At 41.8% G+C, this 24,302-nt stretch overlaps 1 protein-coding gene across 2 annotated transcripts in view; it reads right to left on the bottom strand.

Moving 5' to 3' along the window:
- LOC149309027 (MAGUK p55 subfamily member 2) overlaps nucleotides 1–13,141 on the bottom strand; it is a 68,496-nt gene extending 55,355 nt beyond the window's left edge. The window contains exon 1 of one of the 2 annotated variants that reach the window (XM_089531657.1): nucleotides 13,069–13,141. The gene's annotated coding sequence lies outside the window, so the exon portion shown is untranslated. The remainder of the gene's footprint in view (nucleotides 1–13,068) is intronic. The other variant, XM_089531658.1, reaches the window with a different exon arrangement.
- Nucleotides 13,142–24,302: the final 11,161 nt, after the last annotated feature.

Raw genomic sequence — 24,302 nt, 5'->3', positions numbered from 1 at the left:
CACTGCTGGCTTTTTATAAAGAAGAGAGACAGTCTCGGAAGCAGTAGCTTACTTAATTTTGAGAGCAGGAGCTTTCTTTCACATACTGTAGCTCATTTCCCTGGATGCTGGAACAAATCAAACAACATCAAGAAAGACAGCTCTTTGCATTTCAAAAAGGGAAAGGCCTCAGTGAGATCTTTGGCTCAGTTCTCATTGTCAATATGGGCACACACTGTGTGTGTGTGTGTGTGTGTGTGTGTGTGTGTGTGTAGAGGGGTGCGACTGCATCTGATGGCCCCAAGGGAAAACAAGGAATAAAACTCTAAGCTTGCATTATCTGTGCACAACTCCTGGTGGCTTTACCAGGATTTCCAAAAAACAGATGGTATTTTTGCACAGTGGTACGCTGGATGAACTTGGGCAAGTCGCAACCTCTCAGCCTCAGAGAATCCTCTGAAGAAACTTGCCAAGAAAATCCCATGATAGGTTCGCCTTAGGGTCACCATAAGTCAGAAGCAACTTGAAGGCACACAACAACAACAATACATGGAGAAAACGTTCAGTGCAGCCTTTCTCATTTCACTCTAGAACTGCAGCTCCCAACATTAGCAATCAAAAGAGTCAATAGACTTGCAAAGACTGTAAGTAGGGCAGGGCACATTTGCCCACTCCCCTCAACATCAGTAGTGGCCCAAGTGTGGCCTTTTGCACCTCAATTTGTGGATACTGAAGCCCCCCAAAGAACCTAGACACACACACCCCAGAAAAAAATGAAATGGGTAGTTTTCACTCACAGCCCCCAAAGCCCTCCACATATCCCAGAACTTAAATTTGCTGTGTCTTTGCCAAAGGTGAACCAAGGGTTTCCTTCTTCAAAACTGTACCCTCCAGTTCCACCATTAGATTCAGGGTTCGTCTGAGCCATTCTATCCCAGCAATGACAGTATGTACTGAAATCTGTAAAAGCTTCCTCCATATCTACAATATTATGTCTGGTACAATTTGCATAATGTTTTTGCTGTCAACACTTGTCATACTAGGATTTTAAGCATAGGGTATTTTTTTTAATTATTGTTTGGCTTTGGATTGGCGAGAGACATTGCCCCAAAAGTTTTAAATTTGTTTGGATAGCTCCTTGTCCTCCAGTACAAATGTACTGTTGTTACTGTTGTGTGCCTTCAAGTAATTTCTGATTTACAGCAGCCCTAAGGCAAACCTATCATGAGGTTTTCTTGGCAAGATTTATTCAGAGGAGGGTTGCTTTTGCCTTCTTCTGAGGCTGAGAGAGTGTCACTTGCTCAAGGACACCTAGTGGGTTTCCATGACTGAGCCTGGATTTGAACCCAGGTCTCCCACAGACCTAGTTTAACATGTTCAATGGGTCTTGTTGTTGTTGTGTGCCTTCGAGTAGTTTCCGATTTATGACAACCCTAAGGCAAACCTATTATGGGTTTTTCTTGACAAGATTTGTTCAGAGGAGGTTTGCCGTTGTCTTCCCTCGAGGTTGAGAGCATGTGATTTGCCCAAGGTCACCCAGTGGGTTTCATAGCCGAATGAGGAATTGAACTCTGGTCTCCAGACTCACAGTCTAACACTCAAACCATTACACCATGCTGGTTCTCTTCAATGGATCTTACTCCCAGAAAAATATGTAAAGGATTGCAGCCTTAGTCTTTAAGGTTATACAAAAGCAGAGTTTGTTCATAATGCAGCTACTTATTTGTTGCATGAGCTCCAGTGAAAACAGAAGCCTAGAAAATTTACTCTTTTGGACAACTTCTCTGAGAAATCCACAGTCAGCATGGCCATATTCAGAATTGTTGTCCACACTCCAATAAAGTTTTTAAATGCTGTGTAAAACCTTCTTCCTTCCAATGCTATTGCCAATTTTCTCGCAAGAGAGACTGCCAAAAGAGTAAAAGCTCAGATTTCTCACATATTTCTAAAAGGTTATATTTTCCTGAATGGAATCAAAAGGTTCCATTCATTCATTGTAGCTGCTAGCTAGGAGACCCCACCCATTGAAACATCTTAATTTCCAGCCCAAATCACATCTGGTTTCTGCCAAAGTTCAATGCTATCAGAAGAACATGAATGCTTTTGTCTAAAAAAAAAAAAAAGGGGGAGGACCACAATTATGCCTTTTTTCTTGCAGCTGAAAGACAGAGCTTGGGAATTCACTTATTAAAAATAATGTGATACAATCCTAATAAAAAAAGTAGTTCAGGAGCTCTCAAGGTAATGATGTGCAGGTATCCCTTAGTCCAGAGGTAGGCAACTAGGCAACTGGTTGCCTTCAAATGTCCCCAGCCACCTCTTCGGATGGGGCCAAAAACAGCCCTGTGGAAGCCACATGCAGCCTTTGCTCACTTCTACCTTGCCTTAGTCACTGGGAAAATGAACCATAAATAACTACGTAGTTATTCGTACATTATTCCTTCCAAGCTCTGTACTGAGACTGCAATTCTTAGAATTCTTTTTGGTAATATAATTTGCCTAACAAAAGTAGGGTTGACATATGTCTTACAATGGGCCTTTGGGATTTGGTTCCATGCCTAAGCCTAAAACCCGAAGGCATAACTTTAATATTTCACTGCCTAGTGGAGAAATTACCTTTTTTTGGACAACAATTCCCAGAAATAACCAGTTCCAAGTTGTGTCAGTGACACTACCTGAGATGAGATACAGGCTGACCAATTTATACACGGTGAGTTTTGGGAGAGTTCTTGCAAAAGAACAGTTTGAGAAAATAGTATCCTGACTGACTGCGCACCTCTCTTTCTAAACATGATACTTAAAAATAAATATATGCAAGCCAAGGTAATCGTCTTGATTGGTCCCAGACTCCTCCTAGTCTGCCCCATTATTAATCCTGGGCTCATTGACTGCTCTCAGCCAAAATCTCAACCAAGCCCCTGCTGCTTGCAGAGGGAAATAATCAATCGCAAGACTGACATGCCCCACAAGCAACAGCTTCATCCATAAATGAGGAATCAATATATATCAGGGATGGAACAGAAGGCCCTTAGGAGGACATGTGAAACTCGTCCCTTTTACAAATGGAAATAGAGAATGGCTCATGTGTGGGAACCTGAAAGCAGCACTGGCTCCAGGAGTTGCATTACAATAGCTATCATGGTAATCCTTCAGCCATAGGTCACTTGGTTTCTCAAAAACACCTTAAAATGGTGGGGCAAAGATATGTACCCGGAGAATTCTCTTAGGCTGTCTACATGGAGACTCTGGCCCCTTTCACACTGCACCATTATAGCACTATTCCACTTATAGTTTGGGGAGAGGCATTTAGACTTTTCAGGCAGAAACATTTAGTGCTTCATTTAATGATCACAATGCTATAATGGTGTAGTGTGAAAGGGCCCTCTGATCCAAATGGAAATAGCACACTGTGGGAGGTGGGCCCATCTTCTGCACTCTTGGATCCTGGCAACCGCAAAGCCTAGAAAAGTTACTTTTTGGGCTACAATTCACAGAACCCTAGGACTGTAGTATTCAGAGTGGTGGTCTATGAGCTGTTGCCAATCCACAGCATGTTACAAAGGAAGGAAGGAAGGAAGGAAGGAAGAGTTGTATGGTATCAGTCCCTAACACATTAGGAAAAACTATCTGCTGATCCTCTTCTTCAAAAAACTTAAAAAGCACTGACCTAATGGATTCTGGGAGCTGTGATTAAAATGTAACTTTTCCAAACCCTGGGAAAATGACCAGTCTTCCCACTCTCTGGAGCCAACCAAGTCCACAGAGTGAAACAGAGGGATTATTTAGATCAGTGGTTCCCAACCTGTGGGTCGGGACCCCTTTGGGGTCGAACGACCCTTTCACAGGGGTCGCCTAAGACCATCGGAAAACCCATATTTGCATGTAGCAATGAAAATAATTGTATGGTTGGGGGTCGCCATGAGGAACTGTATTAAAGGGTCGCGGCATTAGAAAGGTTGGGAACCACTGATTTAGATGGTGAAAATAATCCTAGTAGGATCTGGGTTGAATCCTTGTTGTTCAGATGCATTTCGAATGCATCCGATTAAGATTTGGGGTTTTTTGCAAAAAACCTCACTTAACTCGGGATAATTGATCTCGGGGGCGGGGGAGTCCCAAGTTTTCCTAAAAGATTCGTGTTCTCGGTTGTATGACTAACCAATGCAAATAGACCCAGGATAAAATTCAACTTGCCTTGAACGTGTTTTGAATACATCCACATTGTCGAATCCATCTTTATTCACAGTGCTGATATGTGTGAGCAACAGAACTCACAGAGATGTACAGAGATGCAATTCAAGTTTAAAAAAATATTGCGTACAACAAAGCCAAAATGCATGAATGAGGTTATTCACATAGTCGTGTTAAAAAAGAAAAGGTCTCAATGACTCCAGAGAGTCTGATAGCTGAAGGAAAAGAATGAAGATTTCCTTACTCCTGGGTTCATACTTCAGGAGCACCCCAAGATATTTTGGTACCTGAGGCTAGGAACAAGATGACACCCTCTCTTATTATTCCATTCACAGGGCAAGACACATGGAGCACAGTTCTCTCTTTGAACAGGTTCCCAGTACAGTATCTGATGCCTGATGGTAGGACTCGCCCATCTTCTTTTGCTATATTATTTTGCTGCGTGTGCTTTTAGAACAGTGAGCAGTGAAATATTCTCTTTCAGAATAGCCTTGTGCAGGGTCATTCTCTTGACTGAAAGCAAGAAAATGAAAACAAGTTGTAGGTGTGGAGAGGGAAGAGGGGTGCAATGCTACTCCCAGGGTGTTGGTTAGTCTCAGGACCAAGCAAACCATGGAAGCAAAAGAACACACTGCAAAGCAATGCTTGCATCCTAAAATGTTAAACAAAACAAAACAAAACATGAAGGTTTTAAGAGACAAGCAATCCTTGATGTTCTTTCCGTTCATCTCAAATGTTTGCTGTGACATCTGTAGTTACATAGTGCCAACTGGCACATACTCAAATGCTTTCAAGATTGCCTTCTTTTTTACATTTTCCTAGGATAAACAGAAAGAACAGGTCCCAAGGCTGGTCATTGATGACTCTACCCTGATTTATACTCCAAGCAGTTTAAATCAGGAATATACAGGTCCCTAAGGAGAAATCCTTCCTTTTAATTCCTTTTGACAATGAGGCAAGAGAAAGCTTTTTCTTTTTTGTCTTTTTCAGCGTTGTAAATTGTTTCTCTTACAGCCAAACCTTAGCTGTTATCACAGGAGAGAATATTAGATGTGCAGTCACCTTGCATGGTGGGTTTATAGTCTTAAGGCTAAATAAATAGTTATTCTCAAGGATGCATATTTCACCCTTATTGCCCTGATTGAGTCAATAAAAACAATACAGTACTTGTTAGATGAAAACACATTACAGATTATGAAAATATTATTAACTTGGGTGAGCCTCTCTGGAATTGTGTAATATATTTTAGCTTCGCAGAATCTCAAATTCTGTTGCAGGAGGAGGGCTGTCGGGGGAAAATAAAACTTCCTAGCAAGAGCAATAATAAGGAAACCTCTGCTAGACATTTTCTAGACTGATACAGTCTTGGGGAATGTTCACAAATATTCTGCCTTCTCATGGAAATTGTGAGCAATAGAATGCGTGAGTAAATCTGGCTTTATGAGTCAAGCAAAAAGCAACTGCCTTCACAGTTTCTTGTTAAACTGAAAGGTGGAATATAAATAACACGATGTGGCTGAGAAAGATAAATGAAATGACATAGGAGGAGAACAAGGGGTAACAAAGAGGCTGGAAAGCTGGAGAAAAATTGTTGTGTAAAAGCTTCCCTGCTAGCGTGGGGACTTACAAATCATCCAAACAAAGGACAAAAGCAGACAGACTTCAATTTGATTTGCATGACCCTGCCTTTTTATACTGAGACAACTACGGAATTCACCAGCCATCACAACCAGTGACCAGGCTGGCTTGGGAATGCTGGGAATAGAGTCCAAATTCTAGCTGATTTATATGTAAAGACAGAATTACTGTATTTTAAATAGAAATGCAATCTTTCTCATTATCAAGTGGAGGGTGTTCTCTATTCATATCTCTGTTCAATCTATTGTCCAGGTTCCAACTGTTGATGCACAACTCCAAGGCCCCTGGTTTCCCCTCCTTTTATGGTTTAAATTGTGCTAGACCTCACAAGTCCTCTAACAGAAAGGACCTTTGTCCTCTGTAAAATAGAATATATAATGATTCAATTCACACAGTCCAAGATAAGGGGGAGCAAAGTACAATCTTCTAATTCTCATTGGACTATATCACCCTAAACACTTCTAAGACTTGGACTGCATCTACATTGCAGAATTAATGCATTTGGACACCACTTTAACTGCCATAGCAATGAGAATGCTATGGAATTCTGGGATTTGTATTTTTTGTGAGATAGTTAGCCTACTCTGTCAGAGTGCTTGGTGCATCAACAAACTACAAATCCCAGGATTCCATAGGATGGAGCCATGACAGTTAAAGAGTTGTTAAACTGCATTAACTCTGCACTGAGGCTAAAGCCCTAGATATACTGGCAACATCTGTAGAGCCTCACTCTCCCTAATCTTGTCTAAGGTGAGAAGTAATAAACTATTGAAATATAGGTTGAAACTTCCTTATGTGAAATGCTTGGGACCAGAAGTGTTTTGGATTTCAGAATTGTGGGATTTTGGAATATTTTCCTATATACAACGAGGTATCTTGGAGACGGGGCTCACATCTAAACATGAAAGTCATTTATGTTTCATATACACCTTATACATATAGCCCAATGGCAATTTTATACATAATATTTTTGATAATTTTGTGCATGACTGAACGATCAGAAAGCAAACGTGTCACTGTCTTAGCCACCCATGTGGGAAATTTTGTCGTATTTCAGATTTTGAAATTCTTGATAAGGGATACTTGACCTGTACATGTGCGTATATGTACATGTATACATTGGCAGGAAGGAATGCTGAGAGGACATAGAGGGTGGCTGACAAAGGCAGAGCATGAGAAATGTTCATGATTCCAAAGATTTCTGAGAATTATAATTTTTAAAAAGTAATCTTCTATATGCTGGAAAGTTTAAGATACTTACAGCCAAACTAGGCAGAGACAATTCATCCTACAAAGGGGCCCCTGAGCAAATGGCCAGAGTTATGGTGTTGTAATGAACTGCATTCACAATGCAGAAGTATGCCAGTTTGATACCACTTTAACTGCCTTATAGAATCTTGGGATTTGCAGTTTCCAAAGGTGCATAGCGTGCTCTAGTCCCAACAAAATATACAATATGTTCTACCATTATGGAAAAAACTTTGCATGGCATAGTGGTTTGAGCATTAGAGTGTTTCCCAGCTCAGCCATAAAATTCACTGGGTGACCTTAGTCAAGTCACATGCTCTCAACCTCAGGGAAGGCAATAGCAAACCTCCTCTGAACAAATATTGCCAAGAAAACGCCACAATAGGTTGCCTTAGGGTCGCCATAAGTCGGAAACAACTTGAAGGCACACAGCAACAAACAAAATGATCAAGTGACCTGTTCAGTCTACTGTCCAAGGATCCATCCACACTACGCAATTATAGCACAATATTCCACTTTAACTGCTATAGCAACATGCTATGGAATCCTGCGATTTGGATTTTTAAGGATGGTAGTTTACAGTTCTCAGCCAGAGAGTGTTAAAATCTTATCAAACTAAAAACCCCAGGATTGCATGTGATGTTGCCATGACAGTTACAGTAGAATCATAACACTATAATTGTGTAGTGTTAATGGGCCATGGGTGCCAAATGTTGATGGATACCTTTGTCTCCATTCTGAGAGTTCAAACCTGTCTTGGACAGGACAGCCCTTCAAACAGAGAACTATCTCTCTAAATTCTGATCCCTCTCTTCCCATAGGAGGTTTTGGAAGGGGGCATGTGCGGAGCCAACATGGTACAGTTGTTTGAGCATTGGACTATGACTTGAAGCCAGGGTTTGAATCTTGGCTTGGTCATGACACCCACTGGGCAAATCACACTCTCTCAGCCTCTGAGGAAGGCAAAAGTAAATGCCCTGTGAACAAATCTTGCCAAGAAAACCCCAGGATAGGGTCACTGTAAGTCAGAAACGACTTGAAGGCACACAACAAAAACAACGACAGCATATACGGAAGCACATGGCTAACATGACTCCATGCAGCTTGCCAGTGGATAGAAAGATTATTAAGAAAGATTAATTAGAGCCAGCTGTTTGGACCTGTGAACATCTGGGCAGAATGGCTGGCTGGCTAAGACTATTTAATTGTGTTTGAGAAAGGAAAACAGCAGCAGGGGCTGGAGCATAGATTCATGCATGCATGAGAGCCCATGTGCTGGTTATTATTAGCACCCTTAAGATAGTGCCAAAAGACAGTGTTGGTTGTGAGTTTTTCTCCCCGCTTGTGTACACACAGATGCAACTTTATTGAGTCATCCAGCAGCCTCCTCCCTGTTAATTCAGCAACCCAAGGTATGCAACCTCCATTCAAAATGATCAACATCAGTGGGACTTCTGGATTATATGGGCACAGATTCACGTGACAAAAGGGAAGGGGGAGAGAGGAGTTTGCTAAGCCTTTTTGTGCTGCCAGCCGAGGAGCCTATCGCCAGTGCACGTTGCGTTATGTAATACACTGACACAGTCAACCTACTTGAAGCTCACTGTTTCTGGCTTGCTGTTTTCATTGAAAACGCACAGATGCCCCTTATTGTCAGTTGTTATCATTTTCTTTTCATTGCAGCAGTGTAGCACACAGGGCCATTTGGAGGATGAACACAGCCCTGCTGGCATGAGAACCCACATGAATTTTAGAGCTTCAGCTGGTACATTTTGAAAATGAATCCTTTTCCCAAAACAACAACAAGCACCTAATCTACAGGTTTTTTGCCTTCAGATACTGTTGCACATTGAATTGCAACTTCATTTTCTCCCCCTATTTGTAACCGTGTCCATAAGTGGCAATCCTTGGAGGGGTCAAGGTTGAAATGAAAATATGGATTTCAACTTACAAAAAATGATGATGATGATGATGATGATGATGATGATGATGATGATGATAATCCCCCTCAAAATTAGGATAATCTGACTTTCTCCCTACATTGAATTCAGTTTTTACACATAGAAAAATACAATAAAGCACTTGGTACCCTGTAAACTAAACACAGGGAGATGAAAACATGAAGCTATATAATGTATTATGAATGAACCATAATTAAAAATGTCAGTTTTATGCATGGTTCATAATTAAAAATGACCCTTTGGGTTTTCTGGACAGGACCAGCCCCAACATACTCTGCATATGCTCAATAGGCAATTTTTTCACATTCTTCTCAAGTATTCTCAGTTAGGGAATCCAGATTTCCTTCTTTAGTGCAAGAATTACAGCCCGAGTGGGAAACATTTGGCCTTCCAGATGGTTTAGGCCTACAACACCCAGAAGTCTGCACCACTATGGCCAATGGTAAGGGATGGAAGTTGTCATCCAAAACATCTGGAGAGCCAAAATTTCTCCACTCTTTGGTTAAGGGCACAGATACCTAGGACTTCCATTCATCCTTAAATTTCCCTGCCTTACAGGGAATAACTGTCTGCTATTTCATAGATTTCTAAGAGGGTTATGTTGTGCACCCTCCCCTGATAGGTTGTGCTTGTTATATGACAGAACTACTCTGCATATGCTCAAAGGCAACTAGTGTAGTCCTTTCAGTTTTAGACTACGACTCTGGAGATGAGGGTTCGATTCCCAGCTCAGCCATGAAATCCATTGGGTGGCCTTGGGCAAGTCACACTCTCTCAGCCTCAGCAGAAGGCAATGGAAAACCTCCTCTGAACAAATCCTGCCAAGAAAGTCCCATTATAGGTTCACCTTAGGGTTGCCATAAGTCAGAAACAACTTGAAGGCATGCAACAACAACAACAACAACATATGAGAGCCAGAGTCTGGAGACAAGGGTTCGAATCCCCTGCTCAGCCATGGAAACCCACTGGGTGACACTAGGCAAATCATGATAGGTTCCCCATAAGTCAGAAACAACTTGAAGACACACAACAACAACACAAGCATAAAACAGTAACATTGAAATCACTTCTAAGGTTTATGTTTTGGTTCAGATTACAATAAAAGTAGTGCATTCCTTATCCAAAAATATCACAAGCCCATTCAGAAAACTAACACCTGTGTTAGGATGCACAGTGAAAACTGGGGACCTATTAACACTACAGAATTATAGCCACTTTTAACAGCTAGAGTTCCATCCTCTGGAATCCCGGGGTTTGTAGTTTGGTGAGGCACTCAAGCTCTCCGGTTAATAATTCTAAAAATCCTCCCTAAATTGCAATTCCCAGGATTCTATAGGTTGCAACCATGGCAGTCAAAGTGGAATCACAGCACGATAGTGGTGTTATGCGAAAAGGTACCAGATGCTGGAGTAGTACTAGTCCACAGATGGCTCCAGATTGCCCCTGGAGAGTCTTGGGTTCAGATCCGACTCCGCCATGAAGCTCACAGCCTTCAGCCAATTGTTCTCTCTCACAATCTAGACTACCTAATAGGGTTCTTGTGAGGTTAATATGGGGGAGGGAAGCAGCTTGGGCTTCATATATACACATACATACAGCATCTTTTTTTAATGTGGCTTTTAATCCTCCTAACCACCAGCAGCAAGAGAGAAAATGCCTTTTTAACATATGATATTTCAGATCCTCCAGCTGATTTGGACTGGTACAGGTGTTTTTAAAAAATTCTTAGATGCTGCAAGTGCCTGTTCCGATACTCTGTTCTGTATCCCAACCTCACAACTTCCAAAATAAGATGGCAACAGGACCACTATTATATCATTTAAAGCATGATGTGCAAATGACGTGCCAGAAACAGAGCTGTGTCATACTGTGGAAGAGGAAAAAAGATCCAAACCAGAAACCTCAGATACTTGGATGAGCCGGAGTGAGCATCATCCATTTTGTTTCCTCCAACTGAGAATCATAGGAGAGAGCCTGAAGCTGGAGATATGAATTTAATAAAGAGGGGAGACAGATTTCTGAATTTTTTCTACTGAATCTCTCCAAATATACACACTGTTTATCAAAATGCCACTAAAGCGGCATAGTGTCCACTTCATTTGATGGAAGGAATGGATTGGGATGGTGGACTAAGGAATCAGAAACTCAGGCCACAATCCTACTGACTTGGAACGAAGACCCATTGAAGAAAATCAAGCTGATTTTTGAGTAAGTTTGCGCTGTCAAGGCACACAAATGGGTCTAGAGAGGAGAGCAAGCAATACCTTAATAGTCCTCAATACATTATCATACACATTCCAGATTCAAAGAGGGAAGGGACTGGGATGGAAACAGCAATAGACATGCATAGTGATGCAAACGGGGATTTTTTTGCAATAGGGAAAGACATGCACAGTGATGCAAATACTGTAATTTCTTGTTAAAATTATTGTAAAATGCAATGGAGGTGAATAGCTAACAGCGTGAAATAATTATATGGATCAAAAGGGACAGGAGGAGAGAATCGAAAGGTGGGGTTAGCAAAGAGCGAGAAACCAGTCAACTGCTCCTAAATACCCTCAAGGCACCAAGTCCTGACTGATCTTGGAAACTAAGCAGGGTCAGCCCTGGTTAGTACTTGGATGACAGGCTGCCCATGAATACCTGGCATTGTTGGCTGTATTTCAGAGGAAGGAACTGGCCAAACCACCCCTTAGTCTTCCTTGCCTAAGAGAACCCTATGAAATTCATGGGGTCGCCAGAAGTGGATAGGCGACTTTTGAAGGCACATGCGCACCCCTTTTTGGAGAAAGACCTTCCTCCAAAAACTGAGAGGGTATTAAAGAATAAGGCTTGTTCTCTTTGCAGAGGGATGTGAAGAGAGGGAAAGGAAAAAAGAGAGCCTTGGAGGTTCTCATCTTCATGCAGAAATATGGAAGGACCTGTCCTCCATTTCAACCTCCTGTCCAGGAAGCATCCCCAAATCTCCTCCATTTTGAGCCTCACCAAGATGCATGGCTTTACATTTATATTGCTGCATGGTGAGCAGGTGTCCTCCTTTTCCAGGACCTGTCCTACATTTCACCCTCCTGTCCAGGATGCATTCCAAAAATCTCCCCTATTTTAAGCCTCACCAAGATGCATGACTTTACATTCATATTACTGCAGGGTGGTCAGACGTCCTCCTTTTCCAGGACACATCCTCTATTTCACCCTCCTACTCATGGAGAATGCCAAAAACGTCCTCCATTTCAAGCATGGCTACGCAGCATGGCTTTAAACTCATGTGAGTGCTTTTAGCTTTGGTTGGAGTCAGGTCCTCTATTTGTTGCTCGGAAGTCCTACATTTTGCACTGCTCCTGTTTTGCATTGGTTGTTGGGGTTTTTTTAAAAGCATATTAGTATATGATTTTAGTCTTTTAACATATTAGGATATGCTTTTAGTCTTTTAGTATATTATATGATTTTAGTCTTTTAGCATATTAGGATATGATTCCAGTCTTTTTGCATATTAGGATATGATTTTAATCTTTTAACATATTAGTATATGATTTTAGTCTTTTAGCATATTTTAGTCTTTTATCATATTAGGACACGATTTTAGTCTCTTAGCATATTAGTAAATGAGTTTACTCTTTTAACATATTAGAATATGATTTTAGTCTTTTAGTACATTATATGATTTCAGTCTTTTAGCATATTAGCATATGATTTTACACTGTTTACGCTCGTTTTTGGATCGTGTAGGTCCTCATGTAGCTCCCTTTGGTGAAGAGGGCGTTATAAATCGATGATGGTGGTGATGATGATGATACCTGGTTACCCTGATTAAAAGGGATGGAGGGAAGGGGAGGAAGGAGGGGGTTAATGTTGCGATGGACCAGGGGGATCCTGCATGCTTCATCTGGAGCAAGTGGGACGATGGGGAGGAAGAAGAGGAGGCAATGATGATGATGAAGATCATAGCAATGGGGGGGTCTTTTTTTTGTCCCCCCAAATAAAATCAGGGGAATGCTGGGGATGAAAGGGATGGAGAGGTGTAGAGGAGAGAAAGCGGACCCCAGCTGCTCACCTCCTCCAATGCAGAACCAGCAGCAGCAACCTGCGATCCAGATGCGCCCAGGAGGCGATCCAAACTGCTGGGAGCTTCGCAGGGGAGGAAAGGCTGCCTCTGCTTCGAAGAGGATGGGAGTCAGTTCTCCACTCGGCCACCAGGGGGCCTCAAAGAATCGACATTCGGATCCGCTGGGTCCTACCGCCGCCAGGTTCCTTCCCCTTTCAACTCTTTCTCTGTAGGGTTGCCAGCTCAAAACTGGAGAGGGGTCCCTGCACACATAAGCTGCACCCAGTGGTATCACTAAGGGACTGCTCAAACACCTCAAACAGGCTATGGCATTCATCTGCTCCCCTTTAAAACAGGGATTCTTGCAGTTTGACATGGCTATGGCTCAAGGCTATGAGGTTTGTTGTTTTGTGAGATGCTTAGCCTTCTCTGTCAGGGAGTTCCAGCGCCACAGCAAACTACAAGTCCCAAGGTTTCATAGAATTTATTTATACACCACTCTTCAGCCAGAAAGGCTCTCAGGTAGTTGATTACACATTAATGTTAATTCATGTAGCCATGACAGTTAAAGCGGTGTCAAAGTGTGTTCATGCTGCAGTACGGCAGCAGCTGCAGATTTCTTTGATCTGGACATCAACTGAACCCTCCTCATGCAACACCAATTTTCATTTTTTTCCCTCCTCGGAATGCCTAAACTTTAAAGACACTTTTGTTTGCTTCTCTTGTCTGCCGTAGCTAAATTCCTTGCAACCTGAATTGGTCTTGCAAATTGAGAGGAAGGGGGAAACACTGGCCATTTTCCACCTACTGTGTTACTTTGGAGGCCATTTTTTAAAACACAAAATAATTTAAAGGAGAGAAAGAGGGAGGGAGAGAAGAGCTTGCCACTCTGTCAAGTGGGCCAAAGACATTTGGCTACTTAAGGTGAAGGACCAGTCCTCTATCTCACACACACAGAAGCTGCTAGTATTTCAGTTCTGATTATGGGAATGTGGAAGCAAGACAGTTTGGACATCCTCTGTTGCACACCCAGCAATGGCCTCCAATAGAAGGACAAGGTTATCCAAGAACATCCAAAATCTTCAAAACAGTGATACCAAAGGCATAGGTCAGTGGTGGTATCATATTTAGATCTTAGAAACTCACCCATAAGCTGTAGTCAGTTCCGCCTCTCTTTTCAATGGTAGAATTATGCAGCCCTCTAGATGCTGTTGGTCCCATCAGCTCTAGCTCAGGAGTGCTGGGACTTGCAGTTCAAGGTGGACCCCCACTTTTGGAATCAAGCTAAAGCATTATGGTACAGAACACACTGGCAAGGTCCCTCAGAAGCAGTGCTTGGTGACATTATTATTTGGACTAGAACTTTCAGGCACCATTTATCTTATCTTAGAGGGCCACAGGTCATGCCAAGTTTGCTATGTTCTGGTGTGGGATCTTGGTGAGTTTAGTCAAATCTTGCTTCTTGAGTCTGACCCTGCTGAATTTTAACAGTACTGTACTTAAAAATCTGGTGTGTTCCATTCAAGGAGAAGGAAAGAAATGAATAATGACCCATTTCAGAAATGGACCTTGAATGCCAAGTCTGCTAGCTATGAGTCACAGAGGGCATTTTTACAGATGTGGCTTGACATAACAGTCATGTTATAAAGTGAATGGATTATGTCACCCTTCATCCAGGAAGCTCAGGGCTATGTGGTCTCCCACCCATTCTTTTATCCTCACAAGGCAAACTGGAACATGTCTAGACCAATCAGATCATTCATACAAAAGTCTGTTCCTAAGCAGTTCACAGTCCTGATGAAGTGGACATAAGTCTACAAGAGGTTATGCTACCAGATTATTTCTCTTACTTTGTCTCAAAAGTGCTACAAGATCCCTTTGCTACTGACATGGAAATCACCAGTTGCTCCTGTAACCGCAAGATTTCCCCAGACTGCTCATAATGGAAGTTGTAATCCAAAAAGGTAAGAGCTTTAACACTTGTTATCCTCTGTACTTTTCCACAAAATTATCAAACCTCACAATAAATGTGCAGCATGTTGTAGGAAAATCATGCATATGCCCCTGGCTACAAAAATAACTTATGCGGTTGGATCTATAATAAGGCTGAAGTTGTAAAAACATTCACAATGACAAAACTTTGTTGAATAGGGATGACTGCAGCATGACTGTTCAATAGCCATTAATCCACCTCTGTTGAGGATGGGGCTGCAATAGCCAGATCCACACAGGATACTCTGGTACCTGGGGTGATGAACATGGCAAGGGTGTTGGGGGTCAAACAATTGGGGGGATGCAGCCCTCAAGGTCTCCTGGTGGGTTAATTCAGACATCTAACCCTTGTTTCTCATCCCACTTTATAGATTATGATTGGATGCCCAGACACATCCTATGGCTGCATCCGCATGCAGAAATAATCTGACTTGACACCTCCTTAACCGCCACGGCTTGGTTCTGGTGCCACAACAAACTATACTTACCAGAATTCCATAATACTCAACCATGGAAGTTAAAGCGGTGTCAAACCAGATTGTTTCTGCAGGGGGAAAAAAAGAGTTTTCAGCTAAAAATTGGGTCAGGGAATGGGACATTTGGAAAGATAGGAGGGGTCTTCTAAAATCCTGGGTGAGATGCATCCCCTAGACCTCCATATGTTGCCCACCCCTGATGTAATGCTAAGGAGTACAACATCTTGTACTCTAAAGGGCTAAATTTAACATCAAAGAATGTCTAACACTGTATTCCAGTGGCAGACAGAATGCAAGATAAAATGGTCAGCACATTTTAACTTAGGATTTGTACCACCAGTAACTAAAGATTTCAGCCTTTTAGAATGGGGAGTGGTGGCCATACAATGTCATTTGTTAATTTGTGAGATCTCCAAATGGTGGCTTCAGAGGAAAAGTGACATGGCTCCCCAGGGAACTCTAGAGCCAGATTTGAACCCCAGAAGGGCTATATCCAGTCTAAGGGTCTTTATTCTTTTTGGCTGTACTATTTAGCCTAATGTACAGCCAGTTCTGACAACAGCTTACATGCTGCCTCTGTTTCATATTTATTTAGTGCCGGTGGGATGACCCACACTTTATAGGGCATAGAAGCAGAACGCACCATCACTACCAAGGGGATTTAAGAGTGAGGGCTTCATAAGATGTCATTGGCAGAGCTGCATACTCTTTTGTGCATATGTCCTTCTTGTCGTTACATTTTCACCTTGCCACTTTGAGGATTTAATCCTGATAATAGAAATCCCATGATATGTGTATCAAATAAACAGGAACAACTTAAGTTTGGTGTACTTGTTTTTTAAAGCATGCCAGAAATTAATGTTTAGCCACATTGTTCCCACCACTGAAGCATATCCTTTTCATGCATCACTTTCACAGTTGGAACATTTCTTTCAAAGAAATCCTATAAAGAGAGCCTAGGTAGACCAGGCAAAGGGCCCATCTAGTCTAGCAGACTGTTTCCTTCCTGATAAGACATTTGCTTCCAGGAAGCCCACAGGCAGGTTATGAAATATCTCCTCTGCTCTGCTTTGTAGGTAGGCAAGCAGGCAAAAAGCACTGGATTCAGATCTAGATATAAGTCTTACTCATCTAAAAGAACAAATGAGCATTGCAAAAGTCCTCAATTTTTCTCTGGCTCACATTTGAATCCAAGCTAGAGAAGAAATCCCAGATTACCCAGCCTCCTAATCCTGAAAGCTTCCTCTTCTCATCCCTTTAAAATCGACTCAACGTAAAGGCACCAGATCTGACCTGGAAAGCTAAGCAGGGTCAGCCTTGGTTAGTATTTGGATGGGAGATCACCAACAAATACCAGATGCTGTAGGCTATATTTCAGCGGAAGGAATCGGTATTCTTTGCCTAAAGCAACCCTATTAAAGTCATAAATGGAGAGGCAACTTTGAGGGCACATACACACATACTCAACTTGCAGAATTCTGGTCCCACTGATGAGGAAGGTAGACTGGAGACATAGAATATGGATGTATGAAGAATTTTCTCCATCAGATATGGAAGGATGGCAGTCCACAGCACTGGGCAATGGACACATATCAGATGTATTCAGCACATAAAAATCTACATATTCCAAGACTTTCCAGAAAATTTATACAAGCACACTTTAGTCAGTGAATTGATGGTGCAAACCATGTGTGCAATTTAGAGATGCACATGCAAGGACAGACATTTTTTTAAAGGCACAAAACAGATGGATTCCCCCTCCCCTCTCTCTTATTCCCAAACCCCACAGAGATGAGCACAGATCTGATACTGAAGTGAGAAAAAGAGGACATTGTTGGAAACAGATATGTCTATCCTTATGCTGGATGAAGGGGGATGGAAGAGGTTGTCTGAAAGACTGTAGACTGAGTAGCAGTGGAGCTTTCACGTTAGTCTAGACTTGGTGCTCATAAAAGTTGTTCATGCAGGGCAGGAAGTCAAGCCAAAGTCTAAAGGAGGCAAGGCAAATGAATTCTGACTTTTTTCAAGTAGTGGCTGATGGCTTCCATGTCAATGGGGCAATACATCCACTCTAGATTTTAGTTATTGCCTTCAAGGTGACTTCAACCCATGGTGACCCTGTGTATGAGAGACCTCCAAGTCACCTTATCCTCATCCACCCTGTTCAGCTCCTGCAGGTTCATGCTTGTGGTTCTTTGATTGATCCTATCCACCTGGAATGCATTCTTCCTCTTTTCCTGTTGCCTTCCACTTTACCAAGCATTATAGCCTTCTTTAGTGAGCCCTTTCTTCTCATGTTATGGCCAAAATACGACAACCTCAATTTAGTCATCTGCTCTTGGACCCATCCATTGGTCTTTTTAGTGATTTTTTTTCCAGCTTTTTTCCCTGTCCAACTTTCAACAACTATACATAGGCCCTTATCACATGAGCCAAATTTGAAGTTATCCCAGGGTCAATGTGAAGGCAATGTGAAGGTAATGCAGGGGCAATCATGAGGTTTCAAGTTTGCTTATCACATGACACCAAACGCAATCAGGAGCCATCTTAAACACAATCAGGGGTCTTTCTAGGGTTAGATAAAGTTTAAAGTTTGTTTATCACACGATGCCAAACGCAATCAGGTGCCATCCTAAACACAATTGGGGATCATTCCAGGGTCATTCCAGGGTTAGTAAATTCAGGGGGAAAGAGGATTTACCTAACCATGGAATGACCCCCAATTGTGTTTAAGATGGCTCCTGGTTTAAACCCCATTATTCCCCCTGCATTGCCTTCACATTGACCCTGGGATAACTGCAAATTTTGCTCGTGTGATAAGGGCCTTAGAAAGGGGAAACACAATGGCATGGACAATCCTAACTTTGGTATTTAATATATATTTTTACATTTCAGGATCTTGTTTAGTTCCTTCATAGCTGCTCTTCCAGGTCCTAGTCTTCTGCTTTCTTGACTGATTTTTCTTGACTTGTTACAGACTTGTTACAGCTTTATTTAAGCTTTATTTTCCCAGAACTAGCACACCTATTCATTCCTCCAGGCTCTGGCAAAGGGGGTGAGAATTTCCAAAAAGGGAGTTTAAAATTCCACAAGGGTACACAGGCAACACACTTCTGCATCTCATGCAAGCCCTTGTGTAATCAAGAATTTCAAATTGCAAGAGCCACAAAAGCTCTATTGACAGTACTTGGCACCCTAGTTGCTGATTAAAAAAAGAAAGATGGGCAAATTTTATTCCTAGCACATGATAGTTCCAATCTGGGTTCAGGCTAAATGTTCATAATGCATTCTTGTATATAAAAGAAAAGAAAAAAAGAAGGGGATGCTTCACTGCACATTATCTATTTAACTATCAGATCCAGTATTTCCTTGGAAAAGTGAATGCCTATTAAAATGATTTAGGGTTTCAGTCATGAAAAGTTAGCAGTTTTAAAGGGTGATACTTGGTGCAAATTAGGACTGCTTAGGCAGAAGGAGCAATGGGAGGGAAGCCAAGGTCAAAAGTAAGCAGGGCCCATGAAATCCGACTTTGTTGAAGTGGTAGTTGGTGCTTTCATGCCAGTGGAGCAATGGATCTGCTCTCGGTTTTAGTCCAGATTTTGCAGGAGGTATCCAAAGTGGTAAACCTTGTCTCCAAAATGGGTTCAGTACATTGGAGATCTTCATTCAACTCTAAAATGTAAAATAATATTCAAAGGCCCTGTGCAGACCAGCCTAAAAGGCCAGCCTGGGGGCAGAGTTGGGGCGTAGCATCCTGACAATGCACTCCTAACCCCCAGGGTGCCCTGAAGCCATAAACCACACCAGATGGTTTGCGGTATCATCATGTGCCTCTGGCGCTGCATCCAGATGACACAGTGCCGAAAGGGCACTATATAGCCATGCCACCATGGTTATGGCACCCTTTCAAGGCGGAAAAGGGAGCCTCTTTTTGCACCTCCTTTTTGCACCCTTGGAATGCTGGATCATGGTCGCGGCATGAGGTTGCCATGGCCCCAATCTGGCTGTTTGTACAGCCCCAAAATCCACAAAACAGTGATACCTTTACTGGACCAACCAAAAAGCACAAAATATATGTTACCAACTTTCAAAGCTCCATTGCCTTATTCATTATGCAAAAGTGTTAAAAGTAATACAAGAAAAAATTACAATATTAGTCAGAGGCTTGCCTTTTATCAAGGTGTTGTTGGTGTTGCCTTCAGTTAAGATGGTATAGAGGGATATCCATCCAGGAAGGTTACTCTTCCTCCTTGGCCATGTGGGTACTGGGAGACAAAGCATTTTAAAGTCCAAGAAATATATATACACACACCCATTAAAGGAATCCTTATTGTATGTTAGGAAACTTCATGAAATACAGAACTTGGAAATATGGCTGCAAACAAGGAAGGGAAAGGCCAACGTTGGGAACTGGAAGGTGGCAGTTCAGTAAGATTTTTTCTCCCATCCATTCAAGGTAAATTATTATGCAACCACACTGACTTATTTAAATAATTTTAGGGGGGCTTTAAACAAATACACTGTCAGTTTATCATATTGTCTCTCCATTTTTGTCTGTCTTTTTAGTAGAAAAACAATCTATTAAGGAAGAGGGGATAAATCATTTGGGATTGGCAGCATTACAGATCCAGCTTGGTGTAGCCAGTATTGTGCAATGTTGGACTAAGTCCCGGGGAGACCAGGGTTCAAATCCCTGCTCAGATATGGAAACCTACAAGGTGACCTTGAGCAAGTCACATACTCTCAGCCTCAGATGAAGGCAAGAGAAAACATCATCTGAACAAATTCTGCCAAGAAAACCCTATGATATAGGTCATCATGAGTCAGAAATAACTTGAAGGAAAACAAGTGTTAGGACTTGGGAGCCATCAGTTGGAAAGCAAAGGACTTGGTCTCAACACAGTAAAGATCATTCTTACTGTAACTGGACTCAAATCATAATATGGATGCTTATGTTTTGATGGCTCCAGGAAGCTCTACCATCCATTGCAAATGATTTAATTCCAAAATGCAGGGATATAAAAAGTTCATTAAAAACAATTATTTTTAAAAAATCAGAGTGTGGTGTCTGGTGAAAATGTATTGAATTGCAGTGGATATCAATTGTCTTGTCTAGGGACAGAAATACCACCTATCTATAAGTTTTCCTTTTGCTGAATATTTTGTAATCCCAAATGTCATTTTCATCCTGTTCCAGATCAGTTTCAGGTAGGAGGAAAATTTTCCCCTTCCCATGTGGAATTCTGTGGGTCCTTTTATGTGTCTTTCCCTCCAAAAATGTACACATTTTTACATATTTTCACCATCAGGTAAAATCTCTGCACATTTTTCAAATATATATATATATATATATATATATATATATATATTAGTCATCAACATTTTTCAGGGCACACATAATTTTGCATTCATCTTCCCCCTTTGCTTGAAACATATGTCAGGCTTGAGAAACATGGATTTCATTGAGATATGCTTCATCATGTTACCAGTTTTGAGATATGTGATACAGACATGGATATATGTATAGGGTGGGGGCCTAGACAATCTAAATGTCTGATCTTGGAAGCTAAGTAGGGTCAGCCCTGGCTAGTACTTGAATGAGAGATCGCCAATGCTGTTAGCTATATTTTAGAAGAAGGAACTGTCAAAACCACCTCCAAGCATAATAATGGGAAGGGAAGGATGAAGTAAAGCCAAGACAGGTTGCAATATAAATCTTGATTTATTCTGATGATTTAATCTAACAGCTATTTGAAGAAGGAGGAGAAGAAGGCAGGCTGCATAAGAGATTAAGGCATTCTTGGCAGAAAGGCATCAATGTGGCTTGACTGGAAAAAGAAGACAACGGAAGCAGTTAATTATTTTCTTTTAAAACCATCAGAATGTGACCTCTGGTGGAAATGTGCTGAAGTGCAGTAGATATCAATTGTGTTGTCTAGGAACATAAATATCACCTACACATCAGTCTTATTTTTGCTGAATTTCTTGTAATTACAAATGTTATTCTTACCCTGTTCCAAATCTGTCCCAAATTGGAAAAAAATTCCTCTTCCCATGTACACATTTTTTAACAAATTTAACTCATTAGGTAAAGCTCTGCACACTTTTCAAATATATCCACTTTTAGTCACCAGGATTTGTCAAGGCACACATGTTTTTGCATGTGTTTTCCCCCTTTGGTTGAAACACATCTCAAGCTTCAGAAACATATAGGCCCGATCGCCTGGCCACGTACTAGGGTTGCACAGGGGTGGAGCGTCCGCATGCCCCACAACCATAGTATGTGGCGGCGGCGGCATCATGGCGGCCTCCCATCTACACTGGGGCCGCCATGATTATGTCACACAAACACTGCATCCAAATGGCGTGGCGCATGCATGATGTCTCTGCTCTGCCCCAGGCCACTGATGGCGGCCTGGGCACAGCACAGGAAGGAGCTCCAAAATGGAGCTCCTTTTGGAAACCACCTCGTTCCCTCAGCAATCAAACGATGCTGGGGAGAAAGGGGCCGTGTCCCCTTTCTCCCATGGCGCTGGCTCCCAGGGTATCCAGGGGCATGAAGCCCCAAGGACATCCCTTTTCCGCACCATGGAGAAGTCACTTTGCCACTTCTCCATGGTCCGGAAAAACTCTGGATTGGGGTCGCAGGGCTGCCGGTGAGGATAAGTCAACTCAGGTTTCGTGGGTCAATTTTTTGACCTAAATTTCTAGACTTATACATGAGTATATACAGTACATGAGTATATACAGTACAATGAATACCAGATCCTTTAGGTTATATTTCAGAGAAAGGAACTGGCAAAACCAACTCTAAGCATAATAATGGGAAGGGAGGGATAAATTAGAGCCAAAACAGGTTGCAATATTAATCTTGATTTATTCTGGTAATTTAATCTAGCAGTGATTTGCAGGAGGAGGAGGAGAAGGAGGCAGGCTACATGAGAGATTATGACATTCCTGGCAGAAAGACATCAGTGAGGCTTGGCTGGAAGAAGAGGACAGCAGGATCAAAGACTGACCAGGATTCATGGTGGCTGCTTTTTCATGGCTTCCTTGCTCTTGGCCATTGAAGAGATGTCACTGAAAGTAGCAATGAAAGAATCCAGTAAATGCTGCTAGCAGGATATGTCACCGTTATTCCTCAGTTCTATGTTGCACATAGGTATGAAAGCAGACCTTTGGCTTTATATGCAGAGGGCTTCCTGTTATCTTCTAGGCAGTGGTTGCTGGTGCCTTCTAAGTCAGTGGATGGATGACTCCACTCTCTGTTTTAGTTCAAACTTTAATGGAGCTACCCCCCACACACAAATTTATTATTATTATTATTATTATTATTATTAACATGCTGAATTCTATTTCTGTAGAGGCACAACATCTGCAAAACCCCCTTTCAAGTTCAGATTAAAAACCAGAGTGGCATCACTGGCAAACATAAACCAACTTGAGAAGAAGGGGGGGGGGGGAACTGGCCATCTTCCAACCACTCTTACTTTGGAGGGGAGGTAGAAAGCCTATCCATTTTTTAAAACACGTGACAATTTAAAAGGGGAGAAGAGCTTGCCACTATGTCAAGTGGGCCAAAGACATTTGGCTACCTAAGGTGAAGGATCAGTCCTCTATCCCACACACTGGCTGACCTTTACTTTAGTACTGATGGTGAGATAGTGACCACACCTGATAGAAGCAAGACAGTTTGGACAACTTGTGTGGCACGCCCAGCAATGACATCCAATAAAGGAACAAGGTCTTAGAGAAAACATCCAGGGGGTCTGGGAACCTCTGGAGCCTTCTCCGGTTTTCACTCTGGCAACCCTAATTCCCAGGAATTTATAGAGAAAATAACACGTTTCTCTTAGCATATGTGACATGCTCTTTCCTTTCTAGGTAAGTGTGATTCTTAGGAAGAAAAGGCTGCAGGTCAGACATATGTGGTTCCTAGATAGATACTTTCTTCTTTGCCAAATCTATGTACTACACCCTTATGTATTATCCTTGAGACATCAGATCTTTGTTACATCCTATTTGGATTACTGTAATGTACTCCATGTGCAGCTGCCTTTGAAAGGTTTTTAGATACTTAAACTGGTCCAAAGAGCTGCTAACTGGGGCTGGCTACAGGAAACACACTACTCTCTTGTTGCAACAGGTTCACCGGTTACCGGTCTGTTTCCAGGCACAATTGAAATTGCTAGCTTTGACCTATAAAGCCTGATATGGATTGGATCCGGGTTAAAGGAATTAGTCCATGCTTTGAGATCTTCTGGGGAGGCCATTCTCCCTGCCCCACTATCCTGACAGGAGCATCTGGTGGGAACATGGGAGAAGGCCTTCTCAGTGGCGGTCCCAAGCTCTGGAACTCCCTTTCCAAAGAAGTTAAACTGGCACCCTGCCTTCTTTCTTTTGACAGACAAGTAAAGACCTTTCTGTTTAAACAGGCATTTAATGGTTGACTATATGAGGCACTTCTCATCAAATAATGTGCTGGAGTTTGATCATTGTTGTGCTGTTGTTTGTGTGCATTTTAATTGTATACATTTTCATCTGGTTTTAATTTTTTGATTGTCCAATCTCATTTTAGTTTGTGGATTTTTAATGATTTTTTTTTAATTTGGCCACTTTGAAACCCAAACTAGGGAACTGTCAGGATGATGATGATAATAATAATAATAATAATAATAATAATAATAATAATAATAGAGTTTATATTTCCCACCTCTCCAAAGATTGAGGCAGGATTACAACAATAAAATAATACAAGGTAATACAAGGTATTAC

Source organism: Sceloporus occidentalis, unplaced genomic scaffold (assembly GCF_023333645.1).
Source record: "Sceloporus occidentalis isolate IW3139 unplaced genomic scaffold, rSceOcc1.0.p SCAF_7, whole genome shotgun sequence".
In the NCBI taxonomy this organism is placed as follows: domain Eukaryota; kingdom Metazoa; phylum Chordata; class Lepidosauria; order Squamata; family Phrynosomatidae; genus Sceloporus; species Sceloporus occidentalis.
Note: the sequence above shows the minus strand (reverse complement) of the source record. Positions and strands in the feature narration are given on the sequence as shown.